The 19,589-nt window shown below is 37.3% G+C and overlaps 1 pseudogene; it reads right to left on the bottom strand.

Moving 5' to 3' along the window:
* Positions 1–644: 644 nt before the first annotated feature.
* Positions 645–19,589, bottom strand: part of LOC103557109 (EEF1A lysine methyltransferase 1 pseudogene) — a 74,505-nt pseudogene continuing 55,560 nt past the window's right edge.

Here is a 19,589-nt window from a genome sequence, read left to right as displayed (position 1 = left end):
CTATTCAGATCATCTGTTTCTTCTTAAGTGAATTTTAGTGGTTTATATCTTTGAAGGAACTCATCCATTTCACGTAGGTTATCTAAATGTCTAATTTCTGAACATGGAGTTGTTTTAGCATCCTCTTATTGTCTCTCTCCAGCATCTTTAGTGACATTACCTCTTTCATTTTTGATATTCGTAATTTATACCTTCTTTCTTTTTTTCTTGAATAGTATGGCTTGAAGTTTATCATTTTTATTGATATTTTCAAACAATCAGATTTGAGTTTCAGTTTACTTATTTTTCTTTTTTTCTATTTCATTAATTTATGCTAATTTATATATTTTTTGTTTTTACTTTTACTGGTTTTTAACTTCTTCTTCTTTTTCTAGTTTCTCAAAAGGAAGCTTGTATTATTGATTTGGAACTTTTCTTCTTTTCTAACATAATAATTTATTGCTACAATTCTTCCTCTATGCTCTTCTTTAGCTGCAGCCCACAAACCCTTTTTTATTTTTAGATATTGTATTCTTTATTTTGAAATTTAGGCCAGGGAGAACCCCAGTTTTGGAAGAGAGGGTTATAACTTCTCAATCTACTAAGAAAATAAAAAAAGAGAAACATCACACAGGTCTTTTATTGTCTTATACTACTATCTGTATTTAGAGTTCACAGTCTAGCCCAGGACAATAATTCACATAGCAGACAAACTCACTTGCCAAATTTTTGGTGTGTCTTGGAATAAACTTGCATATCTTCACTTCAAGACATTTTGCTGCATACTCTCCATGAAAGCGCTATGGGATGGCACAAGCAGAACCTTGCCCCATTTAGAAACTTGATGGTCTCTGACATTTTTCTGAGACATTCCTCAGAAAGATGAGGAGGATCTGCCATTGCAATGTCAAAACTATTTGCAATTTTTTGAGGGTAAATTCAAAAGATTATTGTAATTGTAGAAAATAAGCTCATTCCACATATGACAAATCTTTTGACAAATTCAAAGCTGGGTCCAGAAAAGTCTTCTTTCTGCACCTCGGTTTCTGGTAAACACTGGGGGCGTTTACACACACTAGTCTGCCTCCTTCTCTAGTAGCTTCAATTGTTTCATTTGCAAACTATAAAGTGGTTTCCTGACTATACCAAAGCTGGCTCAATTGAGTTCCGGAGGCTAGAAGTCTGAAATCAAGGAGGTGACAGGATTGGCTTCTTCTGGAGGCAGTGAGGGAGAAACCAGCCCATGTGTTTCTCTTAGCTTCTGCTGGCTCCTGGCAATCCTTGGTCTTCCTTGGCTTGTAGGCACATCGCTCCAATCTCCGCCTCCATCTTCATATAACCTTCTTCTCCCTTGTGTCTCCTCTGTGTTTATGCCACAAATTTTGATATGTTGCACATTCATTTGGTTGATAATATTTTCTAATTTTCATATATTGAGGATATTTATCTGATACCTTTTTGTAATTAGTTTCTAGTTTATTTCTGTTATGGAAGTTGAGGTATTTTCAAGTTTATAATTTCAATACTCATCCTAATTTTTTATTTTGCATTTTTTTACTTGTCTCTTTTATCTGTGCTTATTTTTTTCCCTTGAGTTTCTTTGGATTTATCATTTTTTTAATTCTATTTTTCAACTATTGTTTGGAAGATATAATTTCTTTTAAATTCTTTTGATCATTGCCATTGAAACAGTAATATGCACACTTCATTGTGTCTAAAATTAATTGGAATATTTACTCTATCCTTAAGCAATACAAGGGCCTGGAGACACTTTAATTCTGGTCACCATTCCCTTTCTAGTTTTATACATTAATGTTATCCAAACAAATTCTTTAAAGATTTTTTTAAACCCAAGAAATTAAATATTATTTTAATTGACTTATATAGGCAATATTTGTTTAGTCTTACCCACATTTTTTTTCAGGACGTGTTCTTCCTTCTATTTGTCTTGCCTTTAATATTTTGGACATTTTAATGGAGAATACACTGCTTTCTTAAATTCTGCATAAGTTTCAGCCATTATCCATTTAAATATTGCTTATTCTTCATTCATCATGACAAAGTTATATTTTCCTTTACTGTTCCTTCATGCTTTCTATCCGTTTTTGTTTTTTGTGTTACATTTGATAGAATTTTTCCAGCTTTAAAAACTTCTTGTTTATAAACCTCTCTTCAGTTGTGTCTAATCAGCTAATTAAGTCTTTTCTTGTGTTTTGAATTTCACTATGTGTGTATATATATGTAATGCATGCATATGTGATGTATGTATCTATATATACACATATATATTATATATTTATAATTTCTGGACATTCTATTGTTTTGATGTTTCTAGTAATTCTGATACTTTGATAGTCTTTTGTTTGTGAATCTTCAGTTTGAGCAGGACTCAGTAAGAATACCTCATCTCCATTCCACCTGACATTGGCTGGGTCAACTAAAACAGAGCTATGGTATCTAGTCTTTTTTCCTTCTGTAGATTTTTCTCCATGTAGATGTCTCCACAGGGCAGCTTGGCTTTCTCAGAGAATTGTCTGAGTTCCAATAAAGAGTGTGTCAAGATATAAAAAGTTAAGTTCTCAGTTTCTTAAGGCCTGGGCCCAGAAACTGGCACAGCATCACCTCCACTGGTATTGCATTGGTCAAGCAATCAGAGCCCAATCTCTAGGAGAAGACTTTGCCCTCACCTCTCAATGAGAGGAGAGTCAAAGAAGTTTAGGGATATGTTTCAAATCTTCACACATGCACGGATGTGATACTATTCATTCTAGACTTTGAAAATCAGAGAAATATGGAGCAAAGGATGTTTTTCTAGAAGCTTAAAATGGATAATTAGAATTGTTAAAAACAGCACTAGCTGTTTGACATCATAGCTCTGGATGTTCTCTTTGGGCTAGGTACACGAAGAAGATTGATGTACATAATTCTATGTAGCTTCGTCTTTGCCAGAGTGTCCCTCCCCTCCATTTGTCTGTTCTTAAAACATAAGGAGTGTTTATACACTTGTATTAAAAATATTTTGCTTTCATTTTATCAAGCACATTTCAGTATCCCTAAGAGCTCAGTGAGTGTTTGCTGATTAGCTGGAGAAACATCAGCACATACAATACAATACGACCTTTAATGAAGGAGATCCATTGCTGAATGAGTGGAAAATGGCAATAAATACAATTTGATAGTAAAGCTCATTTTTTGTCATGAAATACTTATAAAACTTTCTGTATACTTGCCACTAGACCTATTGATATATAAGGTAGTATTAAAAGTTTTGGAGGTACAATTTCTCCCAGGCAGCCATTTTAATGTCTTTGAAATGAATGGTTTTATGTCCAGATGAAATTTTCTGATTTCATCCTAGTCTGCCTTCTTTTACCATAGAACCTCTCAAGTTGAGTGTGCAAGTGCTAAATTTCATCTTGGGCTTCATGTTTCCACTAGATTTAAACATGGCTTTGGAGTTGTCCTGCTGACAGGGCTTCAGAGACACAATTATACAAAGGTCGTCAGCTGGTTACATGATCAGGGAAAGCAAAACAGGCCTTGGGTGCAATTTAAAGCTGAGCATCCTGGAAAGTGACTCATAAATAGTTTCCAACAGGGCTCCAGTCAAATGATGACAAAAATCTTTTAAGTCACAAATATGTGCAAATGAATCCAAATGTGGCTTTGAATTATGCTTTTCCTTATTTGATTTATTTTGAAAGTCAGCATAGTGTCATCATTGTTTCTCTCAGAAGTAGCAAATACATCTAAACTCAGACATATGGAATTAGTGTGCTTCTGGTGGATGAATTAATCCCCCCAAAGCTTGAAAACCTAAAAGCCAAACTTTTGGCACATTTTCAACTAGACTCCGAGGCATCAGACTAAGTGGATCTTAATTTAAATTCATGGATATAAATCTAATAGAGAAGGCTATTTATGCATATTATAAATTATTAGTGAACAGTGCCTGAAATTCAGTCTGAATTGTCCATTGAAAACCCACATTCAGGTATTCAGAATGAAGTACTCTGACTTGTTATGCATTCACTGCATAAGTGTTCTTTTTCCATGGGGAAAGAAACACACATTTTCCATATGCTAATCTAACCAGGTAGAAAATTATTTTGCAGCCACACTGACAGATGAAGACTGTTTCTCCATGCACAATGACAGCACTCTTCAAGTATTGTTCTGTTTTTTATTTAGCCTCTTTCCCTCTAGTCCTCTCACATAATTTTTTGCTAATCTAATATCTTAAACTGATCATGTTCAAGACAAAACTAGTCTCTCCCATCTCTCAACTGCTTACTTAAGTTAGAGCACTCAGAGACCGGCTTGGACTCCTCTGCCTTCCTCTCCTCTCACCTATGCAGCTCATATCCTTTTGACTTTGCCTTCTAAGGGTTTTAAAGTCACTTATTCAGTATCAATTTCTTCTGCCACTGACCTAGTTCAGCCTGTTCTCACCTTCTGCTTGGAACCAATGCTTTAGGCTCCTTGCAAGTCTCCCGGCTCCATATTCTCCTTAATTTTTCAATAAATCCTTGCCAGTGTGGTTAGGTTTTTATCCTTTAAAAATACAAGTCTAATCATGTCACACATTCGTTTATAAAGGCATTGGAATTTCCTGTTGCATACTACAGAATAAAATCCAAGCTGCAAAGGCTAGCTCCAATATTTCCAGTCCTACTTACTGCCACCTTCATCTATACACCATCTCAAGCAGATTATTTGCAGTTTGCTGTGCATTTGTGATTTGGCTCCTGTTCTTTCTTCTGCTTGGCATTAGATCTCAATTTTTCCCTGTTTGACACTGTCCTATTCATCTTTCAAGTTCAAACTCCAGTATCACCTCTTCTCAAAGTCGTTTTTGAGGCAAAACAAAGCCATTCCACTTTTATCTTTTTTTCTTACTTTCTTTTCTTTTTTTGAGGAAGATGAGTCCTGAGCTAACTGCTGCCAATCCTCTTCATTCTTTTTTCTTTGCTGAGGAAGACTGGCCCTGAGCTAATAACCGTGCCCATCTTCCTCTACTTTATATGTGGGACGCCTACCACAGCGTGGCTTGCCAAGGGGTGCCATGCCCGCACCCGGGATCTGAACCGGCGAACCCCTGGCCACTGAAGTGGAATGTGTGCACTTAACCGCTGTGCCACCGGGGGACCCCCTATCTTTCTTTTCTTTTAACACTCTGGTATTATATTTTCACATACGATGAATAGTATTGTCTAGCACTGTTGAGCACTTCCTATTTAATACCGTGGTGTCTCAGTCAGCTTGGGCTGCAGTAACAAAATGCCAGAGACCTCGTGACTTGAAACTAAAATAATCCATTCTCACAGTTCTGGAGACTGAGAAGTTCAAGATGAATTGCCAGCAAGGTAGGTTTCATTCTGAGACCCCTTCTCTTGGCTTGTAGGTGGCCATGCCTGGCTGTGTGCTCACATGACCTCTTCTTTCTCTCCTTGGAGAGAAAGCAAGTTCTCCTGTCTCTTCTTATGAGGGCACTAATCCCATCATGAGGACTGTACCCTCATGGTCTAATTACCCTAATTATCGCCCAAATGCTCCACCTCCAAATACTGTCACCCTGGGGATTAGGGCATCAACATATGAATTTAGGGGTGGACAAACATCCATTCCATAGCACACAGCAACTTTATTCTACAGCTAAGGAGACTGAGGCTCAAGGAGTTCATGTATGGTCACACAGGTGGTAACTGGCAAGTCTGCTCCAGAACCTGCAGTCTAACCATTTGGATAAATTGGCTCTGTAACTTCTTCGGTATGCCTTGCCTTCTTCTACTCATCTTTATATCCTAATGCCTAGCACACGCAAGATAATTGCCCTAAGCTAGATTCCTGGGTGAAAGAATCTAAGATAGAGACTTGCATGCAGGACATTTATTGGGGAGTGCTTTTGTGACCCCTTTTGTGTAAGGGAAGAAGGAGGCAGAATTGGACAAAGCAAGGAATTGAGCTGTGATGCATTTGTAGCCAAAGCCTCAGCTTATCCTAAAGAGAGCTCTGGAGCTAAGATGGCTTTTAGGATTCATCTCACCTTGAGGCAAGTGAGTTGGACTTTTCCATCCTTCCTTTGACCAGTTACTGGATGTGGGCTGTCACGAGAGACAGAGTGTAAACTTGTGGAAAGTATCTTCCTTCAAGAGTGGGCTATAAATAGCCACCACTTTCAGAACCTGAGGGAATGAATACCTCAGTCCTGAAAGGGGCTCCTGGGGCTCACAGCAGCACCCATAATAGTTACTCTTGCCATTGGTGTCTTCTCTTTTTACACTCTCAGAAGGATTGATCAGGCTTCTCTTCTCTACTTTATTTCCCACTATTCGTTGGGAAATTATACATTCAATATTTTTAGTGGATACTCTTACATTTTTAATATACATACTTGACCTATTTGTGTTTGAAGTTAATCATTATCTCTTCCAACTCCCAATTGGCACAAGGACCTGAGAATACTTTGATTACCTCCTATCATTTTATGTAATATTGTTCAGCACTTTACTTCCACTGTGTTTCTCTACACTATAATTGATCATTATGATTACTATTGTATTGGGCAGATTTTCTAACATGTCTTCCATTCATCAGTTCTTGTATCTCCTTTTTCTGGGTTCAATGTTCATTTTCTTGATATCTCTTTTAGTTCTTCTTTCAGCAAGGATCCACTAAATGTAAATTCTCTGCACTTGTCTGAACTTCTTTGGTTTGCCCTATCCTTGAAGCATCATTCAGCAGATTGTAGAATTCTAGAATGGTAGTTATTTACTTTCAGCACTTGAGCATGTCATTCCCTTTCTCCTGGCATCCACTATTGCCTTTGAGAAGTCTTCAGTTGAGATCAGTTCCTCAAGAGGATCTCAGCGAGAGCCATCAGCCCCAACGTTCCAAGTAGCTGGGGGCAGTGAAAGTCTCAATTCTGGAAGAGGATCATGGCGGCACACCATACCATCCCCTAGGGTATGTAATCTATTCTAGCGAAGAAAGTAGGGCAGGAAGAAGAGATGGAGGAAAACTCCAGCTAATTTTTTCATGTCACAGTTAGAACTTGGGTGATTCTGCAAAGGCTCTTCTGCCAGGAGTCTTTAGATCAGTGGCCAAATATACTAATTTTTAATCTTCTTTCATTTTCTGGGAAGTGCAATATCATTTTCTCCCTCATCTCTAGTATCTCAACTAGCCCTCGAAGCAGCATAGGGATTAGTTATTTACACTCTGATTTAGCACAGGGTAAATTTTAATTTCCTATAAACTCAAAAGGGAAGGCTTGTGATAAGACTTGTAACCCCACTAAACTGAAAGAGGTTTAGACTTTAAGGAGAAGAACAGACAAGTTCCTCATTAGTGAAGCCTGGATAACCTCAGCAAACTCAGTGCACTTAATTATTCCCTTCACTCCAGGAAATTTCCTTAGAAGAGACTCTAATACTGGTATCTCATTATTTCTGTGAAGCAGAATGGGAGGAAATACTTTCTCAAATAGACAATGTAGTGGATGGCCACAATAGAGTAACATGACCAAGATTTGTCATATTCTCTCTTATTCTGGTTTGGTGCTATCTATATATTCTATGATCACTAACCATGAATATTTATTGAATATTACAGTACATAGAGTCTATCTTGTAACTTATACCTTTCGCTTCCATAAAGGATTTGAGACCATTTATATAAACACAGGAAGATTTTTTTTTATTTCAATGAAAGAAGATGAGAGTCAATTAATGTGATAGTTAATACTCACAAATGCTTACCCCACAGCTTGACACAGTTAATAAAGGCGAATCCCCTCACTACTCTAGGGTTCTGACAACTCATGATAAGAGAAAATCTAACAGGTACAAAATTACTCTTTAGATAATGATGTGTAGCTGTTTTCCTAGTATAGAGGGTTGTAAGAAAATCTTCCATGGATCTCCTTTTCCCAAATAATATTAAATGGTTTGATATCGTACATTATTTAAGGTGTTATGCTAGAGATAGAAATTATATAGTATTTTTGCCCATAAAATAGGAACTTAAACTCTGGTTTGGCAGATAGGTAAAAGAATAAGAAAAGGAAATACAGTGACTTTCACACCAAAATGGCAAATGGATAACAACAAATACTTTCCTTTTTCTTGACTTTCCCTTACAAACCTCATGAAAGTGTTAAAATGCAAAATTACAAAAGCACTGCAAGCTTTGAGTAAATATTGTAGGGTATCTGTGGCTAGACTGAGAAAATTACGACAGCTAAGCAATTCTTCCAGTTCTATAACTTGACCTAGAACTGAAAGTGAAAATGCAAAGTGTCTTTTCTATCCATTATCACCATACATATTCCACTTTATCCATGCAGTGCCTACATCAAGAATATCTGATGGCTACTCATGTTTTCTCTTTCACCTTTCTCAAAACTCTCCATCCCTCTCTGCCTACACTCACCTGTCTTTCGATTATGTATTGCTCTAACTTCACTTTGTTGGTCTTTGCAAAGATGCCCTTGTTACTTGTTTTACCAGATCTTTCCCATAGCTCAGAATGACTATTGCAAACGTCTCAGGTCAGCCTTCAGATCAAGTTGAAACTCAACCTGGCAACCAAAACTCTGTACATTCTATCCTTGCTTTTCTAATCTCATCACCTAGGATTGTTCTTTTGCAACTTGTGCTTTGACATAAATTTTTATGAAAACTTTCATGTCTCTCGGTCATTGCACATGCTGTTTCCTCTACCTGGATGTCCTTCTCTGTTGTTCACACAGCTATCTCCTACTTGTTCTTCAAAGTGCATTGGAGCATCCCTCCCAAGAGGCCTTCATGATGGCCCCATCTCAATTAGGCCTTTCTGCACTGAATTGCAGTAGTTCTCCACACATCCCTCCAACAGCTGCTACTTTCACAGTTCCCAGGTGTGTCCACTAGACCATCCCTTTCCTGTGTTTTGATACTGTTCTCTACTCTATAAGAGTTTACCAATCCATGAAGGGAAGAAAGAGAGTGAATTCAGATTAGTATTTTGGCTCTAATGAATGGTTGGTGGGAAAGAGAATCAAATTGGCCAAAACAACATTTAGGTTGGTTCTAGAATTGATTATTCCAAGTATTCCATGATTACCTTTATTATGAGTACTTGAAGGTAAAAGTATTCTCTAGTGGATAACCTTTTATGCAACTCCTGCATGTTCTCTTCTTAGATATGATATTAACTTGTTGTATCAACTTAGGCAAGTCAGAAAAATTCCCTGCTTATTCATCATTAAGTGAAAGGGTCATGTCAGAGATTTCTTCTGCAGATCTTCTTCCTCAGGTTCTGATAAGTATGCAAGTAAATTTCTGTGACATTACTATAACGTAATTCTGTAATGTATTGTGTAACATTAAAATTCTGTAACATTTCAATTAACATTCTGTACATTATCAGGCTGTGCCCTTTTCTGAAAGGATTTCAACATACTGCTTTTTAAATTTTCCTCTCACCCTGAGCATGCCTTAAACATAGGTTTAGTTTGATAAAGCCTCATGTATTTACTAGACCGTTCCATCTACCTTCCAGGAAAGAGTTACACAGGCTCCTGAGGAATCCATGCTCTACCACAATGCCTTCCTTGTTGCCATGAGGTGTGACTGGCGGCAGACACACAGCAGCATGGATGGTCTACAGTGTCTGAGTCTCTTCTTAGCACTTTGGAATAACTCAAGGCTAAGTAATATTTGGTTTTCAATGGTTGCCATAGAAATACACTGAGATAAGGTAATTTATATCATGATTTCTGACAGGTGACCCAAACCAGACTAAATAATTAAAAATCCATTTTTATCAGTGAAAATATAGAGTAGAAAGGTAATAACTCCAGTACAGCAAGAGTTAGTGCAGATGGGCTGGATCATACTTTCTCCAGCACGCTTCTGACTTCTCTTCTGGCCTATGTCATGCTGGCCTCCCAAGAAGAGACGAGTTCTCTTTCCTTCTTTTGCTTTGTTTTGTGTTTTTTTCATCCTTTTCTTCTTTTTCTTTTCTTTACTTCTGTTCTCTTTCATGTGGGCTTGGTGAAGACGTTCTTATTTTGGATTAGCCAGACTGTTAGAATGTGAGATGAAATGTTATTTTCCCATTAGTCAGGCTGAGTCAGCATCATATAACTTTGTGTTTTTACCTAAAAATATAACTTCAGTAAGGCTATTTCAAAAATTTCCTGTGTCTAAATATATAGTCCAGTTTATACTAGAAGGTTCTTTAAAAGAAAAATCTTTCAAATACAGACTTATTTTATTTTGTCATCTCAAAGCAATCTAGAAAATGAAATAATAAATGGTGTGTGGGTAGTGAAAAATCTAGATTTGTAAATTACATAGGTTAGCACTACAGATTGGATGGTGATTCATCACAGTTCAAGCATTTTCTAATTTGGCATAAATATTTTCTAAAAACACTCTGGAGCAGTGACTAGCCACGTGGATGAGGTGAAGGCAGTGGGCATTTGTGAAGCATCTGCTGTAAGTTCCAATCTAAGGCTCACGATACCCGTACAGCGCATGACAGAGGCAAGAAAGGAAAACGAGGACTGTCTTTCTCTGACCTTCTAATATTTTTCACTAAGTGTTATCATAGTTAGCAATTTTGTGTGTATTCTTAGGGAAAATAATATTTTTTGTATAAAACTTTATAAGTAATGCCCATTTCATATTTTCAAATGAAATCACACTATTTGCCCCACACTGCGCCTTGATTTTTCAACTATTAAATAACAAATCTTAGAGATTTTCAATGTCAGCATACACAGCCCTATCTCATTCTTTTTAATACAATATAGTGTTTTATTTTATGGAACTAATGTATTTAATTCAATAATTTCCATACTGATGTACATGTAGGTTGTTCCATATTTTTCCTACTCTAAATTATCCTGCAATAAACATTCTTGTTCATATATCTTGAAATACTTTTCTAAGTATATACATAGAACCAAATGCTAAAAGTGCAACGATGGGTCAAAGGATATATGCACTCAAAATTGTGATGGACACCATCCATTTGCTTGTCAGAATCAATGTGGCAATCCTATACTTCCTGACCCCATTCCTCATGTACTAACTCTATATCCTTACTCTCATTCTATACCCAATTTATAGATGCAACTCCAGAACCTTTTTGAAGGTCAGGGATCTAATGGTAACCTGGTTAATGGTAAGAACCCAGCTCAGCATGACTGAAAACACGTCAAAAAGACACCGCAAAGTCATTTAAATTCTTAGGATTTGAAAAAAATGAAAAGGGAATAATTAGGCAATAGTATCAAAGTGCTGAATGGACAAACTAACAAAATAATGTTAGTTTGTAAATTCAATGTTAGGTTAAAAAAATTTCTTGAGTAGATTAAAAACTCTAAAGCAAGATAAATACGGAGAAAATTTCTTTCTGGGAGAATGAAGAAGACATTGAATCGAGAAATCATGAAGAAGAATAGGCCAAAAAATGTATTCTTTTACTTGTATTTGATTTTAACCAAGTACTTATTGGGTTGCTCTTACTGTGAATGAGGCATTGTGCTAAGGGACGCAGAAATTACAAGAAACTAGAAGAGGATTGTGATTTTTTATGGGTTTACAGTTAAACATTCAGGAGTCGAAAAGCAGTTTAAGAAAACACTGGAAAAGACCCCACTAATCAGTATGATTGTCAAATAAACAGCACCATAAAGGAATGCCTAGGAATTCAGATGTGAGAGATGACCTACAGAGAAGGCTTTACCAAAAAGATAAGATTTGAATGGGGCTTGGGGAGTCTCTTGACTCTGCAGAAGCCGGGCAGGCAGGGAGGGCACTCCTGGGATAGAGCGGATCCAGCCACTCACCCTGAGGTTTCACAGCGGCCTTGTTCAACAGGTTAGATCCTGCGGAACTGAGTTGCTTAGAGACACTCATATTTCTGTTTTTACATTTTTTTATTCTGCCTGGGGCCAAATGCAGAGGGGAGTTTGTTTAGTTTCTTTTCTTTTCTTTTTTTTCATACAAACATAATTTTGTGGAATAGCTTGGTAGATGAAAACTGGCAGAATTTAATAAAAATTCGAACTGTTGTTATCACAATATATTACATTGTTATGCTATGTTATATTGTGTATTTTATGTTCCATGACTTCTTTTTTGTCAGAGTGCTTGTGACTTTTATCAGCAGTGTTAAGAAAACAATGCCACATGTACTTGGCTGACCAGTGTATAAGGTCAGCCTGAAATAAAGATGGAAATCAAAGAGTATTAAAGTTACCCTTCGTCGGACTCCCATCTTTTCTCATTAGCGTCTCTCTTTGGGGTGGGAGCATAGTCTGCTAACTACAGCCCACAGTCCAAGTCCGATCTTTAAATGGTTGGAAGAAAATTAAAAGAATAATATTTTGTGACATACAAAACTTTATGAAATCCAAATTTGTGTCCATACATAAAGATTTTGAAACTTACTTGCTACACAACAGCAGAGCTGTGTAGTTGCAACAGAAACTGTGTGACCCACAAAATATAAAATATTTACTATCTGGCCCCTTACAGAAAACATTTGTTGCCCCCCAGCTTAGAGGATGGATTTTGGAAGCTCACAGTTGTACAAGACAGGGGAACGAGGACCACATTAGCATCCATGCTAAAATTTCCTGAGTCTGTGCAGAAGAAGAGATGCCCGTGTTTACATCACTGGCTTTCTCCCCACCTCCCTTCAGCCTGCTGCTTTCACCACAGCTCCTCTTGTAGGCTGAAAGTCAAAGGTATTGGAACCAATTTCCAGTCAGCTCAAAATTTCCACTCTCTCATTCTGTTTCAGGACTGGCCCTGATAAAATCCTCACATGATTAAAATCTTCCAACTTTCCAGATTTCTTCTGGGACCTTCCTTAACTGTTGGTCCTTCCTCTTCTCCAAGTTTCTTAGCCCTGAATATGCTGAGAAAGGTTAAAGCATGAAAACCCTAGACCGGAGGTTCCCAAAGCCTGGTCTGTGGACCTCTGGGAGTCTCTGGGAACCTTTCAAGGGATTCAAAATTTTGCATGGCAATGCTAAGATGCTATCTGTTTTCCACTGTGCACCTTTGCTGTGACGATACAGGAGCAACAGTGCCTGAATCAGCACAGTGGCCCTAATTGTACTAGCAGTCTATTCTTCACCACCATGCACTCTCAGTAGGAAAAAAAACATCTGCTTTCTCCTAAGAATTTCCTGGGAGTAGCAGTAAAACTATTAATTTTGTTAAGTCTTAACTCTGGAATCCATGTGTTTTGAATGTTCTGTGTGATGAAATGGGCTGTGCATATAAGCACTTCTAATATCAAAGGACAGCAGTGTCTCCAGGAGAGCACTGTGTCATTAGTGGAGTTGTAGAATTGTGGCCCCTTTGTCCACAGAACACCTTTCTACTCACAAGAACACCGGAGAGATAAAATATGTTTATTCAGACGTGGATATTTGGTAGCCATTTTCTCAAAAACGAGCAAAATGAGGCTGTCACTTCAAGGAAAACAACTGATAATGTTTGTTGCCTGTGATAAAATTTGAGCTTTTCAAGCGAAAATTAGAATTTTGAAAAACTTGCATCTGCTCCCATGATCTTGACAGCCTTCCAATACTTCAAGACTTTTCTAACAAGATTCATGACGATATTAATGAATGTGATCTTTTAATATTATTCAGTGAAATATGTTAATATTCAGAAGAGATACATAACTCAGTGAGCTGATATATCCCATATGGCCAACACTACAAACCATGCATGAGTAAACTTACTCATTCAAAGTGCAAAACCAATGGATTTTGATGCAGCAGATATGCAAAATTCATTCACGTGCTTTCACATGGCATGTTGCATCTAACCTTTAACACACTATTACTTTTTAAGATTTGCTGTATTACCACAATTATCTGAAAACCGTTAAAATATCTCTTCTCATTTTCTAGGTACATATCTGTGTAAGACCAGGTTTTAATACACTTCAGCCAAACTACATGTCACAGCAGCTTGAACGCAGAAGCGGTTATGAGAATTCAGCTGTTTCTTATTAAGCCAGACATTCAACAGAGTTGCTAAAATGTAAAACAATGGCAAGTTTCACTTATTTTTTTTATAGAAAATGTGGCTATTTTTAGAATGTTATTTATGCTAATACATTTATTATTGGGAGTTTATTCCTGATATTTCTAAATAAATTAATGCATAAATAAAAACATTTTCAATTTTAATTTCCCATATGATAAATACCAATCACTCCAACCCACATCTGAAGAAGCTCTTTGGAGTCCTCAGTCATATTTAGGATTGTAAAGACGTCCTGAGACCACAGAGCTGTGAGCCACTGTCCTTGGGGTCAACGAGGAGAACTGGAGCAAGAGGAAATTATAATCGCCTTACAGCTGAGGTAGACACAACTGGACTTCAGTGGAGAGTGTGGGCTGGGACAGGGTTTAATTCAAGAGATACAGAGCCCATGGGGCCAGCTCCAGGAGAAGCTGGGATGCAAAGAGAAGGGGAAGGGAGGCAGGGGAGGACTTGGGAAATGTCTGGATGGGAACTGCCAGAATCGGGGCAGAGTAGGCTCCAGGTTCTTGTACTGATACGTAGAAAAGGCTGGTGAGTTTTAACTCACACGTTTTTCTGTAGTAGTACCTCTGTGCAGGAGGTCTTGGAAAACAGTATTTTGAGTCTCTCTCCATCTCTCTGGTTTAGGGGAACCAAGGTTGTAGAAAAAGATGAGAACCTTTTTTCTCGCCATCCCCCAGCCACTGTGATGTGGAAAGTATATTTGTCATCAGGGTGACTCTAAAGCAATGTTAACTTCGGGAAGATCTTACTTGCCCTTAAATTTAACCCTACAACCTTGCTCATGTCTAAAATACAAATAGCATTATTTTGTAATTAGAGTAAAAAATTTTAAATCACAGGTATGATCAGGACCCTTTGACGTCCATGCTGTCTTCTTCTTTCTCCCCTTCCCCTTCCCCTCATCTGCTCTAGATACATCGCTTTGCATGTTGTCTCAATCCCTGTGGCGGAATGAGGTAGTCTACAAATAATAATAAAGTCAGCAAGGCAGGAAGTAACACTGCTGTGCAGGCGTTTAATCTAAACTGTAATCAATGATATTCAACTCTTTTCTTTTCCCGTCATGTATTTTGCATTTTCTTCCCTTGATGTTGGAAACGTTATGATTTGATAGTTTTGTTACAACATTAAAAACTAATATGGTGGTAAAATATTTAGGAGTAAAGAAAGAGAGGACCTTTTATATGAAAGTAATGGAGTTTGGTAATCAGAACAACAATGTATTAGTTAAGTGTTTACAAACCAGCCTTTACACTGCAAATTTCTCCTGATAAAACCATTTGAGGATGTATTTAAATTGTCCTGCATGTGGAGGTTGGCAAGGGAAAGACAGTAAAGGTACAAGTCTGTCAGGCCACTCAGAGGAGTAAGGGTGGGAGGCAATAGCCACAAAAAAAGTGGGTGTCTGCTTTCCTCATTTTCTTCAGAGGTTTCTCTCTTCCTCATTGAGAGGATGACCAAGAAGATGATGATGCGACAAGTCCTGTGTGTGAAAGTTATGAGGAAGTAGAAAAGGGCAGGAGCCACTGAGAGTGATTGCATATTCCTTTGAGGAAGAGGATCAGGTCATAAGAAGACCTTTAACAAGATCTTCTGATAAGATGTCATTACATATGTATATGTAACTGCTAATTGTTTAGCCTAACTTCAAGATTTTGTGTGAAAAAAGTATTCTTTTCAGCAAATTTCTTATAAAACAAGGTCCATTTGTAATTATTCTTTCCTATTTGAAGTTGAAGCATTATGAAATGCATCAGAGCTTATGTGCTGAGTAGTACTTTGTTGTATTTGCAGAAACTAGTAATTCACTGTAAGTCCACCATTCAGAAAACTTGCCCATCGTGAAACTAGATGACTTCCTTTTCCTTTATATTAAAAAAAAGTTTGTAGCCCTTGGTAAGTTATATACCTGCCACATACATGTGGTCTGTGTCTATGGGATGCTAACACAAGCATTAGGGGAGTGAAAAATTGCATCCAACCAGTGATTTATTAGTTGTTTTATTGAATTCTATTTCTTTCCTTCACATTTGCATTTACTTTCACTCTTCCTTACTCCGTGAAACAAGTTCAAACACCCAGCTTGTGTTTTTGCGATAGGACTCTTTAGAAAACTGGTGACATATTTTCCACCTTAAAATTTTTAAGTGAGTAATTGGGCTGACTTCAAAGATCAATTGATTTACCTTCTTGAGGGTTTCTAAACTGACAGGATTTCTTCCTAAAATTCAAATAAAATTTATGTGATTTCTGCTGTGCAGCAAAAACTAGGTCTGTCCCATTTGCATTTCCGTGGCTCTCCTGTGCTTATGAACGGGGTCTTGTCCTGTGGGGGTGGGAGGGGAGAAGTTTACACGCCATCACTAGTGAACACCTGGCAAGGGCTTGTGAGCCAGCATCTATCTGGGCAGATCGAAAAGCTGCTTTTAAAAACATACAGTTTACAATCCAATATCCAGGGGCCTGCCCCATGGCTGAGTGGTTAAGTTCCTGTACTCCGCTTCAGCTGCCTGGGGTTCACAGGTTCTGATCCTGGGCACAGACCTAGCACCACTCCTCAAGCCATGCTGTGGTGGCATCTCACATAAAATAGAGGAAGATTGGCACAGATGTTAGCTCAGGGGCAATCTTCCTCATTAAAAAAAATCCAATATCCATTTTTGAATTTTTTATAGATGTAAACATTAGAAAAATGGACAGAATTGAATCTGAAATCTCCTCCATCTATCTTAATTGAACTGTGTTTTATTTCTCATATTCCAATGGCATTGTGCTATTCTAAATGCTTGGTTGCCTTTTATGCTACTAAAGTATTTGAAACCAACTTTTATGAAAAAATACAAATGTCTGGGTTTTATCATTAAAATCCCCTTAAATCATGCCCACTACTGATGTTGAATAATTGACAATTAAGGAATTTTAAAATGTTATAATTGATTTACTATCTTAAAGGAATTTTTAATATTTCCAATCTGAAAAAATTCCTAAATGCTGATGTCTTTTTGAATACAAAATAATTTGACTAATTATAGTTTAAATAAGGCTCATAGTTTGTGTAAGTAACAGTTTGCTGGAATTGTTGACTTCTAAATCGGTTGTTCTGATGTTATCTTGAGGCAAACTAAGATACTTTCAACCTCAGAATCTTTAAATATCTAGAAGATTCTACTATATCCAAATATGAAAATAGTAGAAAATTTAATTGGTTTGGGTTAATGTGACATAGAGTTGCTCATACATTTTGATTTTTTTAAGCGTTTTTTTTCTTTTGACTCAAATACGCCTTCTGGGACAAATGAATGGCTTTCATGAGTAGATTTTTACATAAACTAAGAAGGTCTAATTGAGTGACCCTGACACTGAATTGTAAGTCCTGGAGCTCAGGACTAAGTAGATGCCAGTGGATGTTGGGAGGAGCACTGAAGCCAGAATCGATTTAAAGGCTGATCTAGTTACCACACTGGTCAAGTGTTCCCAGGCACCAAAGATCAAGAAAAATGCAAACCCGAGGACAAGAATAAAGTAACCAAAATAAAGATGTCAAAGAAGTGTAACCCCTGTGACTTATCTGAATGTTCTGTAGTTGGTAAAATCACCTTGATTGATATCTTTCAAGTCTTTGAATTAGTAAGGCTATCTTTTTTTCTTTCTTTCTTTTTATTTTTTTGCTTGAGGAAGATTAGCCCCGAGTAACATCTGTGCCAATCTTCCTCTATTTTGTATGTGAGTTGTTGCCACAGCGTGGCTTGACAAGTGGTGTAGGTCAGCCTGGGTTCCTAACTCACACACCCAGGTCGCTGAATGGTAGCAGGTTGGACTTAACTGCTACGCCGTAGGGCCGGCCCCAAGCCTGTCTTTTTATATTGAAGACATTTAGGTTGTCCTCAAACTTCAATCCTGAAATATTTCCCTCCTGAATATTCAATCCTGAATATTTCAATATAATCAAATATTCAACCAAAATTTACGTTTTTAAAAAAGGGAAATCCGGTTTGCATTGGTAAGTACCAGTTAAAAATGATAGAAAATTCTTAATAAGTTTATAACTATTACGAGAAACTGAGTTCCTAGTTGGATACAGGTATTGACCCTTAATTAACTAATAAATATAGACTTTACTAAAATTAAAGAATTATGTGGAGGCGACTCAATGTCATGTCATATATCTAAGACACCGTTTTTGTGGTTGAATTAATTCTTTCACATTAAAAAATGATTAAGATACCTAGATCCTAACTACATATTGTATTCTTTAAAAAACTTTAAAATTATAATTGATGATGCCTTGAGTAGAGAATAGAAATAAGAGAGCCTATAGCTGTTGGCTCATTTAGACAACTAGTCAAGACTTGTCTTAAAGATTTTTTTCTTTTTTTGAGCTCCTATAGTTTTTTAAATATGCTTTCCATTTCCTGCCTTGTTTGGCTAATATCCCAAACTTTTAAAAAAATGACTTTTTACAGAATAAAATCAATTTGTATTACCTCAAACAGAACCATCCTATCTTTGTAATAATTTATCCATAGCATTTTTAATTAAGAAGCTGTTAGAATACTCAGACTTTAGGAACACAACTAGGAGAATTTATACTTTATTAATTTATTTAAGCTTATTAAAAAGAAAAATTAAGTTTTGCTCAGTATTAAGATCACATTAACATAAAAATGTAATATATATTTTGATCCGCAAATATTATTATAGCCTGAACCTGACTATGCATTTTTCAATTCTTGTTTTTAATTTTTTTATCTAAATCCTTGTTCCATAGGTCAAAATGGAAAGGTTTTGCAAGAATTATAAAACAGCAGCTACAAATCTGTTGTTAAACTCACAATAATGAGAAACAAATGGTAGATCTCCTTAAGTTCTGGAGTTCTGCAATTCAGGGTAAAAAGGTGAAGATGGACATTTGGGTGCTTATTGCTGAGTTTATCACTTTTTGGAGACTAAGACAGGTTGCCAAAAATTAAAACATGTCAATTTATCTCACAATAGAATTTTATTACACATACCAACTGCTCGTTATGTGTTATAAGTGCTGTCTCACTGCGTAGTCAACTACTTATATTTTCAACATTAGTCTTCGCATTTCTGTTTACCTCCTTTCCTTGGTATGTAGTTACTTAACAAGTTGCTTCAATGATATGTAAGACTTGAACGTAGTTGTTCCCACCTAGCACTATCTTGAGATTTTAGGAGGCTGGGCAATTAGGACCTCTTTCCCCCTCCTTAGTTAAAACTTTTGAGAGGGAGAGAGGAGAGGCAGCAAAATTAGGCGGATGGAGTTTAAATTTTCGACTGTTAAAGGCTGAGCTTAGAATATAAGGCTCTACGTATTGCACAACGGGCTTCCCAGCCCTCTGCGCACCCAAACTGCGCTTGCGCGTCGACGACAGGACAGGCTGCGCCAGCGACCCAAGCGCCTTCTCCAGCCGCGCACGAGGAGCACAGGCGCCTGGCAGCTCTGCACCGCCCTGTGCAGAGGAGCGGAGCGGGCGGAGCGTGTGTATCCTGTCCCCCCTCCCGGGCTCCCGTCAGGTC

This window comes from Equus przewalskii, chromosome 30 (assembly GCF_037783145.1).
Source record: "Equus przewalskii isolate Varuska chromosome 30, EquPr2, whole genome shotgun sequence".
Classification (NCBI taxonomy): domain Eukaryota; kingdom Metazoa; phylum Chordata; class Mammalia; order Perissodactyla; family Equidae; genus Equus; species Equus przewalskii.
Note: the sequence above shows the minus strand (reverse complement) of the source record. Positions and strands in the feature narration are given on the sequence as shown.